This window comes from Musa acuminata, chromosome BXJ2-5 (assembly GCF_036884655.1).
Source record: "Musa acuminata AAA Group cultivar baxijiao chromosome BXJ2-5, Cavendish_Baxijiao_AAA, whole genome shotgun sequence".
NCBI classification, from domain to species: domain Eukaryota; kingdom Viridiplantae; phylum Streptophyta; class Magnoliopsida; order Zingiberales; family Musaceae; genus Musa; species Musa acuminata.
In genome coordinates this window covers 25083629-25101634 of record NC_088342.1, presented here as the reverse complement: position 1 = coordinate 25101634, position 18006 = coordinate 25083629, and positions in this window count along the sequence as shown.

The following is an 18006-nucleotide window of genomic DNA, read 5'->3' as shown; positions in this document are numbered from 1 at the left end:
GGCTTTTGACATTTGGCGAACACTTGAAATCACGCACAAGGGAACTAGTAGAGTCAAAGACTTGAAAGTTAACTTTTTATTGTATGATTTTGAGCTTTTTCGAATGCAACCAAGCGAGACTATAGGCGACATGTACACCCGTTTCACGGATGTCGTCAATAGTTTAAGAGCTCTTGGAAAATGTTTTTCGGATTTTGAACTCGTAAACAAGATTTTGCATTCTCTTTCTAAAAAGTGGGATTCAAAAGTAACTGCAATACAAGAAGCTAAAAACCTAAACAACTTACCACTTGAAGAACTAATTGGTTCATTGATCACATATGAAATGACGTGCAATGCACGTGAAGAACTTGAGAACCACCTTCCAAATAACAGGAAGGATTTGGGACATAGAACATTTGAAGACCACTCGAGCATAAGCTCAAGTGATGGTGAACTTAAACTACAAATGAAACAAAAATTAAAAAGTAAAAAGAATGGAACTACTTGCTTTGAACGCAAGAAGAAGATAAAAAATTGGGATGAATCGAGCTCCTCCGAAGACGAGGAGAAAATCAACAAAGGCGAGGTGGCAAACTACGCCTTTACGCCTTTCGAAGCTGAGGTAATCAAAATGCCTTTAATTTACTTTGAAATTACATGATGCTTTTCATAAAGCATTTCTCTTTTTAAATTTTCTTGAAAATTGCATGTTTAATAATTTTATAATAAAAATACAAACAATTAGGAATCATGCTTATCATTCTAGTAATTTTGAAAATAATCATGAAAATTGCATGTTTATGATCAACAAAATAATTTTGATTAAAAATACCTTATGAAATCATGCTATATGTGGTTGAGAAGTAATAATGTGTATCATGTTGATTTCCATTGTTATTTCTCGATTTTGAGTATATGAAATCATGTTTAATTTGAAGTTATGATTAATGAGCATATATTTTTGAAATTATGATGATTCTTGATATTTATGGATTATCGATTTTCATGATAATAACAGTGGCTTTAAAAAAAAAAAAATTGATACATGTTTTCATAAATGAAAAGGCATGCTAACATGAAATCGATCACTTAAAATGAAACACTTAAAAAGGGGGAAAATATATTACCAATGAAATCATGAATCTATTTATGTTATAAATTTTGTGAGACATAAAAATGATTTTGATGATTTAAATTTGAAATGAGTTATATTAAAATCATGATCTTGATTTTTCTCTTGAATGATTGTGACTTGTATTCCTTGATATGATTTTTATGCAATTCTTTGTATTTATGAAATATTTATCTCATCACCCAGTTATTTCTTTTTCAATATTCCTCAAGTGATGATATGAATGCATGAGATATTCATGAATTTATTTTGATGTATGCAAGTGAGAAGCTTCGATCATGCATGGTAGGATGCAATGCGACAAATTAATACCATGATGATTTGAAATATTTATGATTTGGAATGATGCATATGCTTTTTTTTATGATGTGTATCATGAATGCTTTAAATGATAAATGTTTGGAATCATGATTAAAATGAAGTGATAAATACTTAAAAAATATTGATTTAATGTTCGGTATCATGAATACTTCATTATCATACATTAAAATAGTGATAAATATTTTGAAAATAAATGATTGTATCATGTTAGATGATTTTATATATTGTGCATGATAAGCTATAAGTGGTGATTGAAACAATGATTGAAATAATATGAATAATGATTTGGAATCATGCATATAATAATGAGTTTATATGTTTTGAAAATGATCATGTTTTAATTTGAAAATATAATGATGCACAAATGAGATTGATACTAACCTTTGTCATGATTTAAAAATTGATGTAAAGGGTTTTTCCCTTCTTTTTGACAATGATAAAAGGGGAGATAGCTAGCTTGCACAATTCAAGAAGAAAGCAAAAATTGCACTTCTCAAAAGAGAAGAAATTGCTATCTTGAACATCACCAAGAAGTGCTATCTTGCAAATCTCAAGACACACAAATGCAATCATGCAAAATTTGTAATTTTGCACATCATTAAAATTTATGATGCTTTGGTGATTATGCAGGTTCTAAAATGTTATAAAATTCACTATCTTGCATGATGTAGAACTTAGCTATATTGAACATCACCAAGGAATGCTATCTTGCCTATCTCAAGAAGCAAAAAGTTAACTTGCATCTAGCAAAACTTATATTTCAAGAAGCAAGAGTTGCTTTCTTGAACATCTCAAAATTGCTAGCTTGCGGGCCTTAAAATGTAGAAATTTTTTGCTAGCTTGAATATGGTAAACTTGCTATCATACTACCATGATGATGAGCATACCTTATCTTCATGATTATATTTGAAAAACTATGGCAAAAATCTGTCCGAATGATTAAACCTATTAAAATTATTTTTCGGACTTTTTTGATTAAATGATCAAATCACTTGATTGCCATAATGATTTTACACAATTAGACCTGAAGAGAAAAAATGTTGGCAAGCCTTGATCACATCATTTCCAATAATAGACCAAGCAGTTTGGTAAAATTCAGTTGGAAATCCATCTGGACCTGGGCTTTTGTGCTTTGGTGACTTAAAGACAACACATACAATTTCGTCGTCTGTAATTGGGGCATTGAGGATTGAAATAGCTTCTGAATCAAGTTTTCTAGTCGGCTCCACATGAATGTTATTAGTTTTCCCAGCTTGATTGAGTAAGGAATAAAAAAATTGCTCTGTGTGTGCTTTAACCTCATCTAAATTCTCAATAAGATTATCATCTTTGTCTCTACATTTGCTGATACGGTTAACAGCCCTTCGAGTAGCAATTGAAGCATAGAAAAATTTAGTATTGGAATCTCCTAGTGTAAGCCAATGCTGTCAAGACTTCTGCTTTGCAAAACTTTCCTCCTGTTTTAAGGCTTGCATGAAGTTATTTCTAGCTTCTGTCTCTTTGTAGATAATATTCTCATCATTTGGCTGAAGTTGCAGCTCATGTTGCAATGACATTAGTTCCTTCCTGCAAAATTGAACTGTGGTGGTAATATTTCCAAAGGTATTTGTATTCCACTCCTTTAGTGCTGCTTTACAGGCTTTGAGCTTTTGACATAAGATGTAAGGTATTTGCCATGATTACATGTTGGAAATTATGTGCTTGAATACAAAAATTTTCATGATAATAAGCATGTTTTACCTTCATGATTGTAATTGAATATCTCTAGTAAAACCCTGTCCGAATGTATGAAAGTGTCAAATTTCATTTTCGAATTTTCTTGATCCTAACAATTGGATTTTCTTGATACATTATCCTCTTCCGAATTTAACAAGCATATGTCATATCAAGTTTAATTCACATCATTGATTTTTGACATATGGAATCATCTAGCAAATGCACTTATCATGTGAAAAATATTTTTCGAGAAACATATTTGATGATTCCCTCTTATAAAAGGAAGATATTTTTACATACAAGGATTTGACTCACTTACATATCTTAATCCTTGCAAAAATGAAGTGTGCTTTAATATCTTATCAATTTGAACTTCATATATTGCTTTCCTCCTTCATGTAAAAAGATAACAATTAAAAAGGAAGAAGCAATAAAAGCAATCTCCATGTCATGTTTTCCTCGAGATGTTTGCATAATTGGTATCCTATCACTCACTGTTGGAAAATGACATGAACCAACTTATGGCATCGCACTTATATTTAAAATTTGCTTATATCGGTCTCCTTGTTGTTGATGACAAAGGGGGAGAAATATATAAATTGATACTATGAGTGCCATATTTGATGAATATGAATAGATGTTATGAATGCCATATTATGATGAGATATCAAAAGTAGCATTCATTGAATAGGTGCTATGAATGTCATATCATGTTAAGATATCAAGAAATTGAATCGCAATTTTACATGTTGATATCTTACCATTTGATGATAGCAAACTTGCATGATGGTAACAATAGATATTATGTTTTTCATGCAATGAGTTAAAACTTACATCACAAACACTTGATTGTGGTACTTCTCCTTTTTGTTGATGACAAAGGGGGACAAGTATGTTGATGACATCACATGTTATGCATAAGTTTATGATGACATGTTACTTGGATTTTTGAATCCAAGAGTTTCTATCAATATGACATATTGATAGGGGGAATTTGTTTAAACTCCGGGAGTTAAGATTAGCTCCGTCATCAAGTAGTTGTCATCATCAAAAAGGGGGAGATTGTTGAATCTCGTATTTTGATGATTAAACTACTTGATATATGTTTATGATTTAATCTGCGTTTTGAGTGACGCAGGGTGCTTCGATTAGGATGAGACAATTAAAGCAGGAACATCATGTTGTGCCGGAGGAACAGGTCAGAAGATTGGACGTCGGGCCGGTGGATCGGTCGACGTATCGACAGAAGGCTTCGGGCCGTGGACTCGGGCATTGGGCCAAGAAGAGCGGGTATTGTGCCAAGGATATCGAAGTTGCGGAGTCAACTGGCCGATTGGGCAATAGGTTGCAGGAAAGGACGATGCGCCGAAGAATCGGACGAAGCGTCGAGGGACCAATGACATGCCGGATAACTTGGTTAATTGCTTAGGATTAATTGTCTCGATCAAAGTTTTTGTTTTGAATGTGCAGGATTAACTATGATGGAAGAAAGACATGCAGCAGGAGTTGCGCCGGAGTCATGAAAATGATCACGTTGGGAGTTCGAGAGCTCGACGGAAGTTCAGATAGTCGTCGGAGGTTCTGCGGGAACAAATCCGAGAAGTCCAGAAGCTTGCCAAAGGAGCTCGTCAGAACTTGCCATGTGGATCGTCGCAAGTCCAGGAGTTTGCCGGAAGTCCGCAGGAGCATCACTGAGGGTTCGTTAGATGATCGACGAAAGTTCGCCGGAAACTCGCCGAAAGAAGCGATTGACGCACCGGAGCAAGCTGCAGAATATGTCTTAGGAAATAATCGTAGTTAGCACATTGTTTAAGTTAGAAATGGGAGGTGATCCCATTAGCTTAATCTTGGGGCAATTGGGCCCCTGAAGAACTCAAATTGGGCCGAATGAATCAACCCATTCGGACCCAGGTTGTTGTGGGAGGTGCAACCGCCCAGGCAGGGAGGTAGCACCGCCCAGACTATGTCTCCCAGCGAGACTGGGAGGTGCAACCGCCCCAGCCAAGAGGTGCAACCGCCTAGGGCTTAGTCTACGAGCGAGATAGGGCGGTGCAACCTCCTCTGTCATGAGGTAGCACCGCCAGAGCTCAAGTTTCGAGCTCTGCCAGGCGGTGCAACCGCCTGAGCTCGGTCTTCGAGCTCTGGTAGAGAGGTGCAACCGCCCCTGATAGAGGTAGCACTACCCAGAGGCTCAGTCTTCGAGCTCTGCCAGGCGGTGCAACCTCTCCAATCAGGAGGTGCAACCGCCTGATCTCGGAATTCCGGGATTTGATCGTTTTGAGCTCCAAATTTGAACTGGGCTGTTAACCGTATCAGCAAATGCAGAGACAAAGATGATAATCTTATTGAGAATTTAGATGAGGTTAAAGCACACACAGAGCAATTTTTTTATTCCTTACTCAATCAAGCTGGGAAAACTAATAACATTCATGTGGAGCCGACTAGAAAACTTAATTCGGAAGCTATTTCAATCCTCAATGCCCCAATTACAGACGATGAAATTATATGTGTTGTCTTTAAGTCACTAAAGCACAAAAGCCCAGGTCCAGATGGATTTCCAACTGAATTTTACCAAACTGCTTGGTCTATTATTGGAAATGATGTGATCAAGGCTTGCCAACATTTTTTCTCTTAAGGTCAAATTCTTAGAGAGATGAATTGTACTTTTATTTCTTTAATCCCGAAGAATGCAGGGGCAGATTCACTAGAGAACTATCGACCCATATCATTATGCAACTTTATTTACAAGATCATCTCCAAAGTATTGGCAAATAGAATGCAAAAGGTAATACACAAGATCATTAGCCCAAATCAAGCTGCTTTCATCAAAGGGAGAAGTATACATCATAACATTTTGCTTGCTAATGACTTGGTGAATGATTTGCATTCAAAAGCAAGAGGGACAAAAATATGTTTTAAAGCTGATTTACGGAAAACCTTTGATTCAGTTAATAGGAAATTTATCTATAAGATGCTCCTCGATATGAACTTTCCACAGCAATGGGTTAATTGGATTTAATCTTGCCTGGAAACTCCAAGTTTTCGATATTCTTTAATGGCTCACCTATTGGTTTTTTTGGGAGCACGAATGGCATTCGACAAGGTGATCCACTCTCTCCATATCTCTTTACTATTGCGATGGAAGGACTTAGCTGTATGTTGGAACATGCAGTCTTAAATGGCAGCATTAAGGTACCCAATGCTGGCTCTATTCATATATCACATATAACATTTGCAGATGATTTACTTATCTTTTTCTCCTAAATGATCCAACTTCAGTAAAGAACCTGGCTACTATTATGAATGACTTTGGTATGGTTTCTGGACTTCAGTTAAATCATGCGAAAAGTAAAGTATATATGAGCCCTTACGTTGAGGATAAGGTCTTTATTGCACAAACTTTGGGGGTTAGTGAGGGAAGCCTGCCAGTTCCTTATTTGGGTCTCCCGCTCATATCCACAGCCATTCACAAAACCCACTGTCAGCCTATCCTGCAAAAAATAATGAATAGAATTTCTTCTTGGAAAAATAGGCTTCTATCAAAAGCAGGACGACTCGAACTCATCCGTTCTATATTGCACTCCTACTCTATATATTGGTGTAATGCATTTCTTTTGCCTACTGGACTTCTCCAAGATATTGAACGGTTATTATTGAAATTCTTCTGGAATGGCACAAATGATAAGGCAATGCATATGGTAAATTGGGATAGCATTTGCAAACCGAAAGATGAAGAGGGGCTAAACTTGAGAAATACTAGAGATTGGAATCAAGCATGCCTGGTACAACAATTGTGGGATCTTTTGCAAAACAAATATTCCTTATGGTCACAATGGGTTTTTGCTAGGTATCTTTCAAAGGAATCAATCTGGGAAATTTCAACAAAAACATACCACTCTGCAGCTTGGAAAGGAATTTTAAAGGCAAGGAATTGGCTAATCAAACACATTTCGTATGCAATCTCTTCTGGAACTAGTACTAATATGTGGTACGATCCTTGGGTGAATGGGAAGAGTATATTTCAATTATATGGCGACAGAATACGAAAAGATCTTGGGGCTCCCAAAGATTGGAAGGTTTCCGAGTTCATTGCTAATGGTACCTGGTGTCTCCCTAATCCTATTTCTCCCGAAATGTTATCACTTTGGCCGACTATCATAGCTATTCCAATCAGGAACAACTCTTCAGATACACTTATTTGGCCTCATGACAATGGCAAATTTAGTGTCACATCCGCATGGAATCAAATTAGGCAAAGAAATAACAAGTGGGTCCCAAGCAGTTGGACATGGGATCGACCGGGATCACAAAGACACTCCTTATGTACATGGCAGGCCCTTCTCAATAAACTACCTACAATAGACAATATGAAAAGAAGAGGTATCTATCATGTTAACCGATGCTCCCTTTGTTTGCAACAAGAAGAAACTGTTGACCACCTCTATTTTACTTGTGATTATACAAAATGGATATGGAAGGAGATTCTCCAACGATTTGAACTCAATAGACTGCCGCAACCAAACTAGCACCAAGAACTAGGCGACCTTATGCAATGTTTCTCAACAAAATGGCCTCTTACACAACTGGCAAAAGTTACTTTCAGATGCGCTATTTGGTGGATGTGGAAGGAGAGATGTAATAGAATCTTTGAATGTCAACACACAAACAATGCTCAGCTCTTGAAAGAGATTATTAGAGACTCAAGATCCTGTATGGAGCATGATCTCAAAACCGAGCACTTCACCTGAAGAGAAAAAGATATTTTTATCAAATTTAATTTTGCTATTAGCTAAAGATCTTGGGAATGATGCCAAATAATGTACCCACAGGTAGTTATAGTCTACAGCATGTGTAGTCATAACTATCGCATTCGCACTCTATGAGTTACTTGGCTTTGTCTATGACTTGTATAGATAAATCTATTTGTAGAAACTTTACACATAATCAATTTACTTTTATTTACCAAAAAAAATTTGAACTGGGTTGGGGCCAATAAATACCCCACCCATTCAGCACTGAAAGCACAGAACACATACTCGAAATCTTGCTATCTTTCTGTGTTTCTTAGAGCTCAAAACTGCTAGTTCTCTGTTAGGACCCTTTTTATAAGCTTTTGAAGAATGTTTATTGAGTCTGATTAGTCTAGTTGTTTATTGAGTCGATTTGGTTCAGTTAGAGTCAAGTAGAGGTTTATTTAATATTTATTTATTATTAGAGTTCAAGTCCTGATGGACTTTGGGTGGAACTCTATAAATAGGGATGTAACTGCTTCTTTTCAGTAATCTATGAAAAATACTATTATTGTCTTTGGACAAACCCTAGGAGGTCGATCCCCTCGAAGTGATCAAGGAGGGTCGATCCCCTCGAAGAGATCAAGGAGGGCCGATCCCCTCGAAGCGATCAAGGAGGGCCGATCCCCTCGAAGCGATCATTATCATTCCCTTTTCTCCCATTTCTTTCACGATAAGACCTTAGGGTCTTATCATTTGGTATCAGAGCCTACGATAAGACTTTAGGGTCTTATCATTTGGTATCAGAGCCTACAATAAGACTTTAGGGTCTTATCATTTGGTATCAGAGCAGCGATCCTCGGCGTTCTCGCTGTAGTTCGTCATCGCGTTCAAAAAAAAAAAAAAAGGAAAAGGAAAAGAAGAAACACGAGAGGAAGAAGAAGCCGCAGCCACCCCTGCGTCCCCTACTTCCGGCCAGCCCACCCGCCGCTGCTTCTCTCCGGCCAGCGCCCACCATCGCCCCGCTTCCCGGCCGACGACCACCGCCGCCGCTGTTCCCCGGCCAGGAGACGACGCTGCCAACGTCCATCCCAGCCCTACTACCGCCGCCCGCCTCCCCTTGCGTCACAGCGCAGCCGCTCGACCTCTCCTCCTCGGCGATCGTTGATGACGCTGCTCCCAGCCACGCCACCACCGCTGCCTCTCAACCGCCGCCTGCCTTCCCTTGGGTCGCAACCGCAGCGGCCGATTGTCGCCCTCCTCGCGGCGACCGAAACAGGGCAACTCACGGATTGCCCTTGTTCCAAGCCGCATCGCCTCCGCTCGATCACCTGGCCAGCGACCTCTTCTCCTCGCGTTCCCATCTCGCTCGAGCAAGAAGGACCACCGGCACCACAGCCGTAACCGCCGGTTGCCGCAGCCCCTCCTTGCAGCGGTTGCAGAAACAGAGCTTCCTCTGTTGCCGCAGCCCCTCGTCGATCGCAGCCATGCCTCGAGCGTCGTCGCCTTCCAGCCGACCCACCACCACTGCCAGCTACCGTGCGGCGACCGCTGCTCGCCTCCCAGCCGCCGCTCCCCCTGGCTCGGGCGAGAACGACCGCCGCCACTCCCCCTTGCTCTGCCCCCTTGGTGACAGAAACAGGGCAATCCTCTTGCTGCTGCGAACGGTTGCCACCACCGTCGCCGCCGCTGCCCAGCCAGCGACGACGCTGCTCGCCGCCCAGCCTGCCACCGTCGATTCCTATTTTCCCCTGCAGCCTCAACCTCGGCAACACCACCGCAGCCTCCCTCCAACAGCACACGCAACAAGCTCTGTTTCGGTCGCTTCAACGACACCGTTGTGTCCTCAACCGCACGCGATCCATCGACGTCACCAACGCCTTCGTAGTGCGGTAGAGACAGAGCAACGCTGCCTTCCATCCGCACCGTCGCAACCACCGCAGTGACAGGCCCTTGCAACGCTGCCCCCAGCTGCAGCCACATCAACGCAATCGCCTTCCAACCTCGGCGCTCTCACCCCACGCCTCGATAGAAACAGGGCAGCTACTCTTCCTCCAACGCAGCGATCGCAGCACTGCCCTTGGCGTCCACCTCCTCGGTAACTTTGCATCTACAGTGTTGATGCCCTTGTCCGACACCAAAAACAGGAGTTGAGATTACAGATTTGCAGTCTTACGCAATGGCCACCGATAACTCAGTGAAAGCACAAATGGAAGCATTGGAAATTAGAATTGAGAACCGGTTACAAGAAGTACTTAATGATTTCAAAAAGGGCTTACTGGGGAGCCTTAGTAAATTTCAACAAGGTGGGAGCTCAAGTACTATGTTGCACAGATCTGAAAATACAGGAAAAGGGCCCCAAGATTATGACACAAATTACTCACACATGAAGATGGAATTTCTGAGATGGAAAGATGGAGATCCGACCAATTGGATCTCTAAGGCAGAAAAGTTTTTTCATCTTTACAGAACCCCAGAAGAATCCAAGGTAGAAGTGGCCTCAATCCAACTCGAGGGAGATGCACTCTAGTGGTACGATTGGTATGAAACTTTCCACGGAGTTCCTTCGTGGGAGCAGTTCAAAAGAGGGCTTCTTGTTCGCTTTGGCCCATCCGAATATGAGAATATTGATTGCCAGCTCGCCAAAATTCATCAAACTTCTACAGTGTTAGAATATCAGAGTAAGTTTGAAAGATTATCAAATCAAGCTAGAGAATGGTCGAACCGACAACTTATGGATACATTTATTGAAGGGCTTATTCCAGAGATCCGGTATGAAGTTAAGGCTCGTCAACCCCGTACTATGATTGCTGCGATCTCATTTGCAAATCTACATGAGAAAAAAATTAGCAAGGAAAGATCAGTAAGGGGTTTGTACTATGATGAAAAATGGAGTATGGAGCACCAATGTAAACAAGGGCAACATCTGATGATTGAGCCAATTAGAGAGGAACCGAAAGCAGAAGAGTTGGACTCCGATTATGAAGGTATGGAAACTGATGAAGATATTGAAGCCATCACACATACAGTGCATGCATTGGTTGGCTATGCTAACCCACAAACTATAAATATCGGAGGAACTTTGAAGCATCAACCTGTCACTATTTTGATTGATACAGATAGCACTAATAATTTTATGGACAGGAAAGTTGCAGCCCAATTAGCCCACCACATTGAAGGCTGTGATATATTCGAAGCTGATGGACGGATCTTAACTTATGATAGCAAAGGCCAGGAATTTCTTACAACGATTACTACACTGAAAGATCGACCTATTGCTTACACTGTCAAAAAGTGGAGATCATACTTACTTGATCAACGGGTTGTGATGCGTTGCAGATAGTCTATGGCTAGTGCTGAAAGAGAAGCTCCCCGAGATTGATGCTGCTCAGCCTTGAGGACAAGACTGATTTGAAGAGGGAGGAACTGTTAGGACCCTTTTTATAAGCATTTGAATAATGTTTATTGAGTCTGATTAGTCTAGTTGTTTATTGAGTCGATTTGGTTCAGTTAGAGTCAAGTAGAGGTTTATTTAATATTTATTTATTATTAGAGTTCAAGTCCTGATGGACTTTGGGTGGAACTCTATAAATAGGGATGTAACTGCTTCTTTTCAGTAATCTATGAAAAATACTATTATTGTCTTTGGACAAACCCTAGGAGGTCGATCCCCTCGAAGTGATCAAGGAGGGTCGATCCCCTCGAAGAGATCAAGGAGGGCTGATCCCCTCGAAGCGATCGAGGAGGGCCGATCCCCTCGAAGCGATCATTATCATTCCCTTTTCTCCCATTTCTTTCACGATAAGACCTTAGGGTCTTATCATTTGGTATCAGAGCCTACGATAAGACTTTAGGGTCTTATCATTCTCCTCTTTCTATTCTTCAAGTTTGAGTTGTAAAGAGAGGAGAGAAAACTTCTGTAAGGGTTGTCTCCTAAGCCCATTAAAAGGAGTGAATTTGTAAGAGGGTAGTTGGCCTTCGCCTATTGAAGGAAGGCTTCTAGTTGACGTCGGTGACCTCGTCGGTGGAGGAAGCCAAAAGTGGAGTAGGTCAAGACTGACCAAACCACTCTAAATCTCTGGTTTGCTTTTATTTTGAGCACTTTATCATTACTGCAAACCTCCTACATAGCTACTGCTCTCTACGCTTTTACGAACAAGTTTCTAAGTTCTGATCTTTCCGAATCTGCATTCAGACGTAAATCGTTGTTTTCGTACGATCTTTACATTGCAGTTTAAATTTACGTTTTGATTCTATTTATAACTACAAACTGTCTTCTGCGCTTTTACGAACGAGTTTCTTTGCAGTTTATGTTTACGTTTTGATTCCATTTATAACTGCATATTGACTTCTACGCTTTTACGAATGAGTGTCTAAGTTCAAATCTTTCCGAATCTACGTTTTGACGTAAAATTGTGTTTAGACGCAAACTGCGCTTAGACGCAATCTGCGCTTAAGACGCAAACTGCGCTTAAACGCAAACTGCGCTTAGATGCAATCTGAGCTTCGACGCAATCTGCACTTAGACGCAAACTGCGCTTAGACGCAATCTGAGCCTAAGACGCAAACTGCACTTAGATGCAAACTGCGCTTAGTCGCAATCTGCATTTAGACGCAAACTGCATTTAGACACAAACTGCATTTAGACGTAAACTGCGTAAACTGCGCTAAACTATGTTTAGACGTAAACTGCACTTAATCATAAGTAATCTTAGAATCGGCTTTTGCATCGAAACAGTTCTTATCGAACGAACGCAGCTTTCGTTTTTAATCGCTGAAAGATTTCCGCTGCACTAATTCACCCCCCCCCCCCCTCTTAGTGCTCTCGATCCTAACACTAGGTTGGGGCCTATAAATACCCCACCCATTCAGCACTGAAAAGCTATAGAACCACACCGAATTCTTGATCTTTTCTGTGATTCTAAGAGCTCAAATTTGTGTTAAGTCCAAAAGTTCTCTTCTGTTCTTCAAGTCTAGAGTTGTAAAGAGAGGAGAGAAATGTTCTGTAAGGGTTGTCTCCTGAGCCCGTCAAAAGGAGTGAAACTGTAAAAGGGCAGTTGGCCTTCGCCTATTGAAGGAAGGCCTCTAGTTGACGTCGGTGACCTCGTCGGTGGAGGAAGCCAAAAGTGGAGTAGGTCAAGACTGACCGAACCACTCTAAATCTCTGGTTTGCTTTCATTTTGAGCACTTTATCATTACTGCAAACCTCCTACGTAGCTACTGCAAACTGATTTCTGCGCTTTTACGAACGAGTTTCTCTGCAGTTCACGTTTACATTCCATTTATAACTGCAAACTAAGTTCTGCGCTTTTACGAACGAGTGTCTAAGTTCAAATCTTTCCGAATCTACGTTTTGACGTAAAACTGTGTTTAGACGCAATCTGCGCTTAAGACGCAAACTGCACTTAAACGCAAACCGCGCTTAGACGCAATCTGAGCTTCGACGCAATCTGCGCTTAGACGCAAACTGCGCAAACTGTACTTAGACGCAATCTGAGCCTAAGACGCAAACTGCACTTAGATGCAAACTGCGCTTAGTCGCAATCTGCATTTAGACGCAAACTACATTTAGACACAAACTGCATTTAGATGCAACTACGTAAACTGCGCTTAGACGCAAACTATGTTTAGACGTAAACTATACTCAATCATAAGTAATCTTAGAATCGGCTTTTGCATCAAAATAGTTTCTATCAAACAAATGCAGCTTTCGTTTTTAATCGCTGAAAGATTTCCGCTGCACTAATTCACCCCCCCCTCTTAGTGCTCTCGATCCTAACAATTGGTATCAGAGCCCGGTTAACTCTCAAACGGATTAAAACCCAAGAGAGATGGCTTACGCCGGAAACCAAGAGGGTCATTCCATTACACGTCCACCCATGTTTAATGGAATGGACTACACCTATTAGAAGACCCGAATGAGGATCTTCCTTATTTCTATGGACGTTGAACTCTAGAATCTTGTCGAGAATAGTTTTTCAAAGTCTTCTCTTCCAATGATCGATTGGAACGCGATATTAGCACAACGCTCTAACCAACTGAGCTAATAGTCCAACTACTTGATAATCGATTGGAATGACTTACCAAAAAAAATGATCGATTGGAACGATTCGGAGAAGAAGGCTTTCGCTCTTAATGCAAAGGCTATGAATGCCTTATTTTGCGCACTTGACAAAAACGAGTTTAATCGTGTTTCGATTTGTGAAACGGCATCTGATATTTGGCACACACTCGAGGTGACTCATGAAGGCACAAGTAGAGTGAAAGAGTCAAAAATCAATCTTTTGTTACACTCTTTTGAACTTTTTCGGATGAAACCGAGTGAGACTATTGGCGACATGTTTACCCGTTTCACGGATGTTGTCAACGGTCTAAAAGGACTCGGAAAAAGTTTTTCGGATTTTGAGCTCGTAAATAAGATACTAAGATCCCTTCCTAAGAGTTGGGATCCTAAAGTCACTGCTATTCAAGAGGCAAAAGATCTAAACAACTTCCCTCTTGAAGAACTAATTGGGTCATTAATGACCTACGAGATGACTTGCAAAGCTCATGAAGAGCAAGAAGACATTCTTCCAAAGAACAGGAAGGATATGGCACTTAGAACTTTGGAAGATCACTTGAAAGAAAACTCAAGTGATGAGGACTGTGACGATGACCTGGCACTTCTAACAAGAAAATTTAAAAAGTTCATTAAAAGAAACAAGTTTAAGAATGATACTAAAAATAAACTTGAACCCAAGAAGGATCAAGTTATTTGCTATGAGTGCAAAAAGCCGGGACACTACAAGAGTGACTGTCCTCAAACCAAGAAGAGAACAATAAAGAAGAAGGCGCTCAAAGCAACATGGGAAGATTCGAGCGCATCTGAAGAAGAGGAGTCTAACACCGAGCAAGTTGCTCATTACGCCTTAATGGCAATCGGAGAGGAGGTAACGAATTTATCTTTCGATGAACTATTAAATGCCTTCCATGACTTATTTGATGAATGCAAGATTATCAATAGAAAATACAAATTGTTGAAAAAAGAACATGATAGTCTTACTTGTGATTTTGATAAGTTAAAAATTGAACATCATGATAGTTTAAATTCATGTATTGTCATGATCTAGAAACTTTTCAAAAAGAAAACCTGCTACTCAAGGACACCTTGAAGAAATTCGAGGTTGGTAGCAAGTCATTGAACATGATCCTTGCAAACAAGGGTCACGTTCCAAAAAGAAGTGGAATTGGATTTGTGAGAAGTCCTCGCCTAAATCCAACCACCTTTATAAAAGGCCCCATCTTACATATTCAACACCAAGCAAAATGTAACTTTTGTTGCAAAATTAGACACAAGACACTTTACTGTCCATTCAAGAAAATTTGTCCAAACAAACTGATTTGGATTCCTAAAGGAACCATGATAAACTCTATGCAACATGATAAACAATGTAGATCTATCTTTGAGGCACCCAAAAGCAAATGGGTACCTAAAAATTATCCTTTCTTGTAGAAACTCACACCATCGCAAGCTAGGAGCAAGAGATGGTACCTTAATAGTGGATGCTCAAGGCATATGACCGGAGATCTATCTCAATTCTCTAAGCTCATTAGCATAGACGAAGGCTATGTCACATTCGGAAACAACAACAAGGGTAAAATCACAAATACGACCTAGATACAATTCTGTTTAACTTTTCAAGAATTAGAAACATATGATTCTCAAATTCACATATCCCTGGATTTTCGAACCCATCAATTTCATCCTTTTATAACCTTCTAACTTAACTCGTATCATGAAATCACTAACTCTATCATGATCCCGCAAGACTTATCAACTTGAAGAAACTATCACGACATTGAGAATGTACACGTTAAAAATCTACCTTGATCGTACCAAAGTCCCTGTCTTAAATTGAAAATTCTTACGTAATTACGTAGGAAAAGTTGAATGAAAACTCTCCTCAAGACGAAAAATTTTCAGATCAAGTGTTCATCAGGCGGTGGCACTGCCCCAGCTGGAGGTAGCACCTCCAGCTGTCACGGGTTGCAAGCGGTTGCACCGCTCCAGCCAGAGGTGCAACCGCCCGCAACTCTGCCCCTTTATAACTCAAGCTAGGGCCGGTAGTGAAACCGACCCCAACTCACTTTCTTCCCTCCTCTACTCTCCTAAGTCTCCTCCATCCCCATTTCCCTCATCTTAGCATACCAAATACTCTTCATTTCGAAGCAAAGCATCAACATTCCTTCCCTCTCTTGAAGATCTCATTAAGGTAATCTCTAAAACTCTATTTCTTGATTCATTTGCTTTTGCTCATCACTATTATTCTAAACAGCAGTAGTTATGGGATCTAGAAGATCCTCAAGGGACAAAGGAAAGAGGAGATTAGTAGGAGACTTTGATTCCACCCTTTTCGATTCAAAATACCATGCTGAAAAATTTTCCTCTTTTGAACTTATTTTTTTTGGTAAGTAAAAGTAAATTGATTATGTGTAAAGTTTCTACAACTAGCTTTATCTATACAAGTCATAGACAAAGCCAAGTAACTCATAGAGTGCGAATGCGATAGTTATGACTACACATGCTGTAGACTATAACTACCTGTGGGTACATTATTTGGCATCATTCCCAAGATCTTTAGCTAATAGCAAAATTAAATTTGATAAAAATATCTTTTTCTCTTCGGGTGAAGTGCTCGGTTTTGAGATCATGCTCCATACAGGATCTTGAGTCTCTAATAAGTGAACTTAGGAATGTCAACAAGGGAAAATACGTAGATTTAAGTGAGCTAAGAGACTTAGAGACAATCCAGTAGTTTGCAAACTTAGATCATGGGATGATGAAAATGTTGGAACAACATACGTTGAAGCCCTACAAACAATTTTTGCCAATCCAAACTTAGAATTTGTTCCTAAAAGTTGTGAACATTTACTGCCTCTAAACACTAAGGTACTTCATCACATCCTAACTAGCATCATTCTTCCTAAACAATATCATCATGATGAAGTAAGCCAATTAGAATTAGGAACTATATATATGATCATGAAAGGAAATGACATCTGTCTTGGTTATCTTATCCAACAAACCATGTTGGAACTATCTAAGAAAGACATGATGCTTCCATATGGTGGTATAATAACTAGAATAATGAAAGCCTATGATATTCTAATACCACCGGAAGAAGAAGTAATGAAAGTAGATAGATTCAGCATAATTAATAAAAATCTACTTCACCGACTAAGATGTTTTTATAGAAGCAGCAACTGGGTTAGAATGCCAAGAAGAACTGATCCCCCTCAACTTGAACCAGAACTAGAAACACCAGTCTTTAGGGATACCCAATCTCCTCCGATCTGTCCCTTTGAGGAAACACATCTATTGGAGCAAACTCACACGTCATCTATCGAAAACATCGGGATTCGGATGGATCGATTCGAACAAAGACAAGAACGACTTGAACATCGACAAGATCAAATCCTAACTGAGCTGCAGCAAATACATCGACAATTTGATTCTTTATTTAGGCACTTTAATCTTCCACCTCATGAATAAACTTGTATGAATACAATCATCCGCTGTTGTTGGAAACTCCTTGATATGGCATGTTGAGAACTCCATATGTTACTCTTTACCTTGATCTGTAAGCATATGCAAAGTTACAAAACATCTCTTATTGTTTATCTCGGATTTTACATTGAAACTAAATGTCTTGAAAACCTTATGCCTTGATAAACATAAAGTGACATACCAATGTTGATGTGTCCGAATACTTAAACTAGTTAAAATTATTTTTTGGACGTTATTGATTACTATTACATGCCTAGGTATCACTTGATCAAATAACATGTTGAAAATTATGTGACAAATATTTTTGGAAATTAGTAGCTTACTCATATCCGAATGCATTGAAAAGTTCATCTTATTTTCGGTTTGAATGTTAAAAATAGGATTTTCCTGTACACTCTTATGAAAACCTTTGAAAAATGAGTTTTCTCCTTCAAGCAAAGAACTATAACATAACAAGGAGAAGAAATATTCAATGCATGTCAAACCTTCCTTTATGTGCTTGATAACCTGCTGGAATCACATCTACCATGCTTTTTGAGAATGCTACCATGCTTTTTGTTGATGACAAAGGGGAAGAA